At 40.4% G+C, this 10,636-nt stretch overlaps 1 protein-coding gene across 1 annotated transcript in view; it reads left to right on the top strand.

Moving 5' to 3' along the window:
* Nucleotides 1-9,823: 9,823 nt before the first annotated feature.
* The window catches only part of LOC104282397 (vasoactive intestinal polypeptide receptor-like), a 22,293-nt gene continuing 21,480 nt past the window's right edge, over nt 9,824-10,636 (top strand). Inside the window, exon 1 of the mRNA XM_009880486.1 lies at nt 9,824-9,918. The gene's annotated coding sequence lies outside the window, so the exon portion shown is untranslated. The remainder of the gene's footprint in view (nt 9,919-10,636) is intronic.

The following is a 10,636-nucleotide window of genomic DNA, read 5'->3' as shown; positions in this document are numbered from 1 at the left end:
GGGGGTGGGGGGTGGGGGTGCAGGAAGGGATGAAAGAAAAAAAAATAATTTGTGAGTTAGAGGTTTGACCCAGCTCTTTTCTTTAAAATTTTCCAGCCTTAAGAAGCTGTTAATAAATGTCTTTTCATTTCCATTCATTAGAATTGCAGTTTCCAAAGGACAGAAAAGCATCCCTACATCAGAATAGCTGTAGCATGTCTTTAGAGAGACAGAAAGGAACAGCTTGTGGTCCCAGTTGTCCTGAGAAAGGTAACTTTTCTGAAGAAGGAGGATAACTAAAAAGGAATAGTTCTGATGGATTTGGGACATTTACCTCTTTGAGAGGGCACTTATGTTTTTACTGCTGAAGGCATCTGCTTAAAATATCACCAAGCAGGAGCATGAAGCCTTTTGTGTCTGCTGTGCGCTGGAGGCGGCAGGTGAGATTGTAGCATTAAACATCAGGGAAGATGTGTAAGCACAGAGACACAATTCAAGCACATACATCCCTCCCTGAGCCCCATGCTCGACTGCTGGCATTGCCCGGGCTGGTTAGCAAAAGCTAGTGTAAGTCATAGTGTACAGTCATAGATCCTCTTTGCCCTCAATCTTCAGCCTCAGAGAAGTGTTTGGAAACCTTCCTATGGGTGTGATTGCCGGAGACTCATTAATTATAACTTTAACCATTTCACACTTAAATGTCCAGTGCAGGCTGGGATTCAGGCTGCCGCTGTAGTCAAACGGGAGACAGTCATCTTCCCAGGAGGCATCTCATCTTGTCCTGAGAAAGACAGATGGGGTGAGTGTTCCTCTAGGGCCTCTTTTCTTCCAGTGATGCTAGTGAGAGCCTAGATGGTCACAGACTGCTTTTAACCCTCCAGTTTTAAAAGGTGAAATATGTGATGTACATTTTCACACCTGCACCTCACATCCTTTGGAACTTGCTTTTTTCCCTCCATATTTGCACATCTTTATGTACAAGTGATAGGATATAGGTCCTTGCTATGTAAACCTTGTCACGTATAGCTATTATGTGTAATACCCTTCTTTCAGGGCAAACTAGTCAGCCTAAAGTGTTACACTGCTACAGGTAGAGTGACTTTGGCATCTGCTCACCTTTTTTACACATAATAGAGGCACAGCTTATTCTTGCAGCTGTCAGCAGAGCTGAGCTGTCCCGAAGTGACGTATCGTGCACATCTGTGGGCTGCCACGGGTTATTTCAATGTTCTGGCACATTGCAGAAAGCTGTGCCCATAATAAAATAAATTCTACAAACTGCGGGCTCCGCGTAGCTTTTGGCCTCAAACTATTGCTCATATGTGAACTCCAACTGCATGTCTGGGAAGAGTCAGTGCTCTAAATGTCAGTGGTTTTCGTGTCTCTAACTGGGTCTTGCAGGAAGCTCTGCATCCAAAGTTAGACAGCCAGGGAAGGCCAGAGCCCCATAGGATGTATTGAGTAAACAGTTCTTTCATATTTCAAAGGATCATAACAGAGCATAGAAATAATTCTAGTGTGGATTCTGCAAATAATTCATTATTCAGGTATGGAAATAAACCGGAAGGGTAATCCTGAAAACTTCCTCCGTGAAACTGGGTACATTTACCTCCTACCAGCTCCACAGGGAGCTGTATGTTGCAGGATATACTTTGTGCCTTGCAGAGCAGAGTCCTTGACATTAAAAATTGCCATTTGCTTGTAAGTGACAAGGAACAGAGAGTAGTGAGTGCTGAAATGCATAAAAATGACTTTTCCTGTCTTAAAGAGTTCAGTCTTGGGAAACAGAGGATGGGGAACAGAAAAGACTCTGCATTCACTATCCTTCCTGCTGAGCTAAACTGCTTTCTTCTTCAAACACGTAACAGCTTTTCACATTTCTGGGGAAGGGGTTCATTCTGATCTAACGAATGGAATGAGAATGGAAACACAGAAGGGTTAGCGCTGAGCCATACGTTTGTTTTAACACAGCGTTTCTTGTAGTAACAGGCACACGGATCCAAACCCATGGCAAGATGCTGAGCTCCTAACAAAGCACAGCTGCGTACCTAAATTGCTGATATAGCTACTATTAGCTAATTTGAGTTGGAGGGGTGTACATGCTTCTTCTAGGGATCCGGTCCCTGTGGACCTTAAATTCCCCTCCATAGGGAACAGGAGATGTGGAAGAATCAGTCTGTTTAGGCATTTCATTAGCCTGGAGGGAGTTAATGGAGGGAGACAGGCTCCTGTACAGTGAGTCACTCTGTCCTCAAATAGGTGTCTGAGAGAGGTAGGAGGAATCCTTCCCTGGAACTGCTTGTCTGCCTTCATTGATCATTAAGGGATGCTTGATGGTGGAGTTTAGATTAATCATCTAAAATTAGCTGTCTAAAACTGGGAATCTTGTCTAAAGCTACTCATTTACCTGTCTTCAGTACTACTGGGAAGAGGTGGAAACACTCCAAGAACAATGGATATGGCTTCAGTTGAGTGAACTTGCTGATGGACTTTGACATCCAGGTTTCAGTTCTTTGGGATTAGGTGACATGAACCCCACCTTTAGGCAAGCATGCTACACATGCAGAAAAGGAGAAATTGCTCTTTAACTTGGAGGAATACTTGCAATAGCAGAAAATGAGGATCCTCAGTTCTTACTGTTCCGTTATTCTTTAAGCGTTCATGGTAATTAAATGCTCTACCAAATTTAGCATAGACCTAATACATTCATTTTCATTTTTCTCAAGATAATACTAATTACATAGGGTTTATAAACAAAATAAATTAGTATGGCTGTATTGTCACATGCAGAATACCTATGAGCAAATACATATATTGATATATATGGATATGTATGTATAGCAAGTACTGTGCTGTATAAGACTACGCAGTTAAATACAGTCAGATAAATACAATCCAATACAGAGGAGTATTCAAGCATTACTCCGATGTCTTAAAAACAATCTTGAAAAGATATTCCTCTAAATGACTGTAAGGCAATCAGCGTCTCAGCTTCTCTTGTTCCATAGGTAATCGAGTTAGAAAGAGAAAACAAACACAGAAAATGTCCTCTAGGTAGTCATTTTCAGTGAAAAAGACTCCTGAAATAATCTATTTAACTGGCTGAAGAGGCAAATTGGAAATAGGTCTTTACCTTTGGGGTTCAAAGCTTCTGGGATCAAGACCATGTCAGAGCTTGCCAGTTGAGGGCAGGATTTCCTATGCTAACTAGATATGTTGCTGGTGACTGGAGTCATGTCACTGCTGTGGTGACCTCATGCTTTACAGTCAGTCAAAATCAAGAGTGGTAAACACGGCTTGGATATGGTAGAAACAAAGTGGCTGCTCATCTGTGTTTACAAACACATTTGAGCAATGGAGTTTTTTTGCTGGGTAAGAAATCTTTGGCTATTTTTTATAGTTTCTAGTAGTTTTCTGACAGAACATAATACTACATATATTACATTATATATATCCCAGAATTACTTAAAGGGCATAGCGGATAGGAATATCCTTACTGCAGTGATTGTGAATTTGGCTGTACTGAAATGGACAAGAGCTTATGGAGCTCGAGGTTGGTCCCAGCTCCCTTCAAAGCACATGAGAAAATTGGCCCTGACTTCAGTGACCTGTACTTCCCAGTCTCAAAGCTTTCTAATTAGCACTCGGCTTTTTAAGAATGGAGTTAAGCAGATAGGAGGAGACAGGCCTTATGGAAGGTTTTGATGAGATATATTCAACAGACTGAGAAGTTTATGAAAAAGGCTGAGATTTTCTTTGTCTTCTTCAGTTATTCAACATTTTTCATGAGCCTTCTTCCATCCTATAAGCCTTTCCCATGCTTTAAAATTCCAGTTGAAAAAAATGTATGCATTTCAGAGCATATCCTGGTTCTCTGTGCTGTGTCTTTGGCATCGCTGGCCAACTTCCAGGACTGGCTGAACGCTTCATTCCACAGTTAAAAATGGGCAGGAATTTTGAATGTCTCTGCCGTGCCTTTCTGTATCCTAAAATACCAGGTAAGTTTTAATCCTAGAAGCTGGGAGTCAGTGTGTGAGGTGAATGGCAGAAAATTCCGGTTTTGTATAAGGGAGAGCTAAAATATTCAAGCACCAGAGTCATATCAAAAAACTGAACAGGGGAAGCACAGACAGGGAGAACAGGGAGTACAGAGATGATTTCAGAGCAGATCTGAGATGAGATCTGAGACACAAATGCAAGCTCTGGAGACAGAGGCAAAAGAACAGTGATGAATATCCTTAGTAAATGATTTATGCACTTGATGCACAACCTATTCATGAGGTTTTAGGATCGCATGGCATTGGAAACTAAGCCGGATCACTGGAAAGACCCTTCAAGTTCTTGAAACCTTCCCACCTTGCCAATGAGTTCAGCATTTCTTCGATTTTTGATTAATTTTCAGAAAGATTAAGTCTTACCAATTTCCTTCTGGCTCTTTGATCCCATTGAATTGCTTTTTCAAAAGTGACTAATATATTTGATGCCCAGCTTTGAAGCACTTCCCTTGTTTTCAGAGAGCATAGAAAATGTCTCTACTTTTCACCAAGTGTGCTAATGGACTTCCTAATGAGTGAAGATGTGTCTTTTATGAGACATCTAAATTACAGTTTTCTACCACCACAACAGCTTAGGGGCACCATCTTTGGATGAGCTCTCAGGAAAGATTACTTTTAATTAAGTTGCACTAAGTATGGCATGAGGATGTTGCTAGAAAAATGCTCTTCCCAGTGCTTGCTAAGTCTCATGTTGACCAACATGAGTAAAGCGAAGCCTAAAGTGCCGTTAGCTTGATTTTTCTGTTCAGATTTGGGCAAATAAATAAATTACCATGTAACAGAGGAAATACAAAACAGTATTATACTTACTATCAGTGAGTATGCCGCTTGAGGTTTCAATGTAATAACCTTACAAGATGTTAAGAAAAGGAAGTCTAAAAGTAAGCGCAAACCCAAAATCTGGCTCTCTAAACTGTCTCAGGTTTTTAGCATGCCTGTGCCTGTCATAGGTCTATTTTTAATGTTCACTATGTAATTTTTTTGTTCCAGGCAAGATTGTTTCTGTGGATAGGACTTAGAGTCAAAATACCTCTGCGAATTTTGGCTGGTCACTTATGTTCAAGGCAGCAAAAAGATCTTCATGTTATGATGCTCAGCAATGCAGAGTTCCGTTCCTTAAATCATGTCTACAATACTGCACGAAACCTCTAAATTTTCTGTATATGCCTTGGGGTGAAGGCACCCCGCTGAAATTTTCAGTAAGGTTCGTGCTAGGTTACTGCTCGGCTACTAGGAAATGTTGATCCAAGAAGTAGCATCATCCTCTTACACTGATTACTGTGGCAGGGAAGACTGCCAGATTGGACATCCCTGCCTCAGAAATCTCTGCTTTGTTTTGGTTCCTAAATTATCCATTTTGAAGGTGGAGAGGAGCTATTCATTTTCTACAGGATCTCAGTCATTACAGCAGATGCCTCCCAAATTGCAATACTATGTCTCTGCAACAAATGCAGAGCCCCTGTTTTCTAGAAAGCCCCATCACCTAACCATTGTAGGCAGATTAGAGCAACAACATGCACTTTTCTCTCCAGGCATTATAAGATTAATAACAAAAAATAAGTAAGCCATAGCCAACAAATCACAAGTAATGTTCTGCCTAGAAGGCTTTTCTTTAACTGTAAAATGGTTTAATGTCTTTTTCTTAAAGCCTGAGGAAAACCAACAAATTGGAGCATCATCACTGTTCTCAATTTCTTGTATATGTGTCATTTTTTCTTTTTTTCTTTTTTTTTTTTTTTTGTAACACTGGGATTACTTCCAGTAAGGCTACATGATAGTAAGTTAACAACACTAGCCTCATTTTTGCTTCTTATGGGCTAGTCTGTAGGTTACAGCTGCAATTGCACTTGATGTCGATTTTCAAACACTGTTGTGTCAGTAATATTTAACCTATGCACTGGCCTGTAACAAAAAACCTGGGCTCTGGTGGCTCACCCCAAATCCAGTAACCCAGCAGCAAACAAAATGTGAGCATGACGACTAATTGCTTACCTGTCCGTTGTAGTGGGATTGACTACAGCCTCACCACCGGTGAGGATCACCAGTAGTTGGCCAGGATTTCTAGAGTAAATCATAAAATTGTGTTTTCTGATGATTCATCATTGTTTTCAGAGATAGGAGTCTGGACTATGTGGAGTAGGCATCTGATCTGTTTGACCAATTTCTCTGTCACGTGTAAAACCAAAGCAGTACAACTTCCCTGCGGGTAGGGTATGGGCTTCCCTGTAAATGAATAGTGCTGCACTGATTTCAGTACAACTCTACTGAGTTATGGTGACTGAGGATATGGTTCAGCAAGTGTCGATTTACCAAAGGAGAGAAAAAAGGAGATGCAGCCTACTTTGAGCAGCAGGCAGTCTGGCACACGTTTAATGTTTGAGGTACCATTTGGGAGAGCTTAGCTGCTTAGTCCTTCATTTATGTTCCACCTGCATCAGCTGCATGCGTTGTTTAAGTTGACTTTTGGAGAAAGATATCCCTTCCTCCTCTGAAACTTTTCATAACTAATGATGTGTCTGTTTCCACCACTCGTAGCACCTCTGTCATGAGGTGGCAGCTAAGTTAACCCATCTCTGCCAAGTGCTTGTTTCTCAAAGACATTTAGAATCACCTTTCATAGTTTGATTTCACTTTGGGTTATGACTGGATGTTGCTTTCAAGCCTCTTACCAGAGGACTCAGTATAGATGGTAAGTTGCATAACATCATGTCAAGTTGTCGTGGCTTTTAAACATCAAGCCCAAGAATATTCCAAATGTAAAGTTTCTCAACAGTAACTGAGACCAGAAATTCCAGAAAGTAGATAAATTACTTCTTTCTTATCCAGCTGAATCCATCTTTTTAAACTGAAATAGTGAGAGATTTATGTAGCAATCGTTTTCTTACTACTACTTCAATCATTCGTTTGTTATGTAGGCCGAATGCAAAGTGAAATGTATGTTAAAATATAAAGCAATGAGCAAGGATCCTATTAATATCTGAAAGATTTCATTTCAGAATTTTGTTACTATAGCTGAACAGCAAGAAGTACTATTTTAAGAGTCACTCATGCTGATTTATAAAATGTATTTCAAATTACCCACTGGAGGAATACAATACACGAAAAAAGCCATGTCTTAATTTTCTTTTCAAACAGTGTCCTTAATCCTCTTTCTGTTCTAATATTAGGATGTATGAACCATCTCTAGGGCCTCATAATTAAAAGCAGTCTGTCTATGCTACTTTAAAGCCCAAATGTAAGCAGAATTTTTAACATTTTTTAAAGATAAAATTGTGTTCTACTTTTTTTCCCCTAGGCAGATATAATTGCTAAGATGTAATAGTCTTCATGACTTCCAGTGAAGTTTCTGTCGAGGCTAAAAGAAGTCCTGCTTGCACTGCTCACTGAAAACATTCTAAGGGCCAATAAATCAACTTTCTGAGACTGAAAAGGCAATATGGCAGTGAGGTTTTCATCTGTACTATGTTTTCAAAGTCATTAGAGGTTTAGAATGGCCTACAGCCTTCCTCAGAAATGTCTCAGAAAGCCTTCAATCCATCATTTCAATTAAAATCACTACCCCCTGAGCTGCTGGCTTTGCCTTGAATAGCATAGTTTGCAAAGGAGCAAACCCTCAGCTCTATTCTATGTAAGACTCCCTATGTCTTGAAGATCCATATACCAAAGGAGGCTTTTGTGTAGTATTCACTTGTTTGAATACAGTTCAGTTGCTTTCTAGACTTTATTGACTCTGTTGACTCCTGGTTTAATTCAGTTACGAAAGCATGAGTGGGTAGAAGTGTTTGAGACATCAAATAATACATTTGAGACAGACTTCTACATGGGGCTGGCAAAATTCATGCAGGATCTACACAAGAGGGCTGAGATACCCTATAGCATCCTGAACAGCGCTAGCCATTCCTGGGTGAGTGAGACATCCTTTAAATATCCATGGACTGCAAAAGAAGCTCAGATAACAAGATCACACATAGGCACTGATATTATAGATGCTTTCTCTGAACTTAATTGCCTTTCCAGAGGCAATCATTTGGGGATGTCCTAGGGCATTAGGAACATCTTCACAATCCCAGCAGATATGATGCAGGACTACAGGGGACATGAAACTTTCTGAAGTGGGAGACGGAGACCAAGCTAATACATTACAGCACCTAAATGACACTAAGTATCTGTACTTAAGATGAATATAGACCCTACTTAACAACTGATGTCTAGAAATCCATTTAGTTGTTTAAATGTAGATAACTTTCTGTGAGATAAATATCACTCCTTCAGCTCCCAAAACAAGTCATTAATTTTTTCTCATTTCTTCATCTGGTAAAATGGAAACAGTGCCCCTTTCTAAGGAGTGTGTAGTATTCTCAGATAATATGGTGATAAAATTTTGTAATCCTTCAGATTAAACTATGGCCAAGATTACCATTTTTCTATTTTCTCTAAATTCTTGGACTTCGGTACTTCTTATTTGAGCCCAAATGGACATAAAACTTCTGCTTCTATTTATAGCTTCTATTTTTATAATTATACCAACTGCATTCAAAAGGGAAGAGCTTACCCTATGCTCTCTCAGTAGGGTGATTTGTATGGCACAGTAATCTCAAAGTTTCAAAGAAGACCAGAGCCCACTCTAATAGTACCAGCATCAAAGCAGAGCAGGCACACCCTCCTGAAGAGTAATTAAGACTTTATTTTCACATGTAGGGCTAATTCCTCCAATTAAGAAAAGTTGATTCTTGGGAGCTCCCACGAATCAAAATAGGAAGGGCAGCAAAGATGATCTGAGAGCTGGAGTACCTCTGCTGCGAGGAGAGGCTGAGAGAGTTGGGGTTGTTCAGCCTGGAGAAGAGAAGGCTCCAGGGAGACCTTATAGCCCCTTCCATTACCTGAAGGGGCTACAAGAAAGATAGGGAGGGATTCTTTACCAGGGAGTGCAGTGATAGGATGAAGGGGAATGGTTTTAAACTGAAAGAGGGGAGATTTAGATTAGATATTAGGAAGAAATTTTTCACTAAGGGAGTGGTGAGACACTGGTCCAGGTTGCCCAGAGAAGCTGTGGCTGCCCCATCCCTGGAGGTGTTCAAGGCCAGGCTGGACGGGGCTTTGAGCAACCTGGGCTGGTGGGAGATGTCCCTGCCCACGGCAGGGGGTTGGAATGAGATGATCTTCAATGTCCCTTCCAACCTAAACCATTCTATGATTTTACAATTCTATGAATATTTTGTCAATAGGTAGTTCAGAACAACCAAAATAATTAACGAAAAAAAAACCAAACAGAACCAACATGTATATTTAAAGAAATTTATTTATTTTTATTTGTTTTACGAGGAAGAAATATGTATATGGTCAGACTGCATGTGTGTTTGGGCAACTCAGTGTGAATATCCCTACAGCTGACATATTTGTCCAACTTTGGCCAGTTGACAAAGAGGTAGAGATCCAAAGACTGTGAAATCCATTTGAGTTTTGGGGAAAACACAGGTGTAACAGAAAGGTGAGAGAAATGTCCAGATTGGAGAAGAGGTGCTACATGAACTTGACTGTTATGACACACTGAAGAGTCCATATGAGTATGCATATCCAGACGCATATACAAATTGATAAATATACAAGTTCACAGCCTCCTTCTGCCATTTACATGTCCTATTTGCAGAAAAATCTTCAGCTGGAGTTTTCACGTTCTTAGACCTCAAAGTATCAGCCAGGAGGTACAAACTGGAAAGAAACCTGGCTCTTCTTGTTCCAATAATCACAGAACTTCTTGGTTTGTTTTGTCCTTCTCTCACTGAGGTTGCGGGAATCCATCCAGAATGCAAGATATTCCAGCAGGTGGTCAAAGAAGAGGCTCTCTGCTTAGAAAGGAATGAAACTGTTTCACCTGATATTAAAGGTAACTGTCCTGGTTGTCAAGCTCTGATGTGAATATCCCTTGTATATAATTTCAGGGGCACAATGTCAAGCATTTGTTCTCCCAAGTCAAGATTTGTTTCCAATTTTATTTGGTTTCTTGATAGTTTGAAGTGTTTCTTCAATAACCTGGGAGTTCACCTCATCTCATTTTAGACATCTTTAAAAGCTCAGTGTCTATGTCAGGACTTGTCTTCTTAGATTCCCTTAAAGTAAGTGGAGGAAGATGGGTGTCCCTAGAACATGTGTCATTGCCTCTGGTTTAGGTGTTTGCTTTAGAATGAGATTAACCATTCTCTGGAGTAGTATTTCTCTTTGCTAACTACAGAATGAGACTACAATGATTAGGTCAGACCCTGACAAGTTTAGATGCTTGGTTAGGGCAGGAAAACACTGCTTGGAACGTCTTACATGCCTAAAGTATTTGGTGTGTTCTTTAACTATATCCAAAACTCCAAAGAAGCTTCCACAGAAAACACTGAGATGCATGCTGAAATTATATCGTGTTAAGAATCATTCCAGTCTGGTGAAAATGTTCTTCAAGAAAACATAGAATAATAGAATCATAGAATAGTTTAGGTTGGAAAGGACCTTGAAGATCATCGAGTTCCAAACCCCCTGCCATAGACAGGGACACCTCCCACTAGACCAGGTTGCCCAAGGCCACGTCCAGCCTGGCCTTGAACACCTCCAGGGATGGG

This window comes from Charadrius vociferus, unplaced genomic scaffold (assembly GCF_000708025.1).
Source record: "Charadrius vociferus isolate BGI_N301 unplaced genomic scaffold, ASM70802v2 scaffold12, whole genome shotgun sequence".
Classification (NCBI taxonomy): domain Eukaryota; kingdom Metazoa; phylum Chordata; class Aves; order Charadriiformes; family Charadriidae; genus Charadrius; species Charadrius vociferus.
Note: the sequence above shows the minus strand (reverse complement) of the source record. Positions and strands in the feature narration are given on the sequence as shown.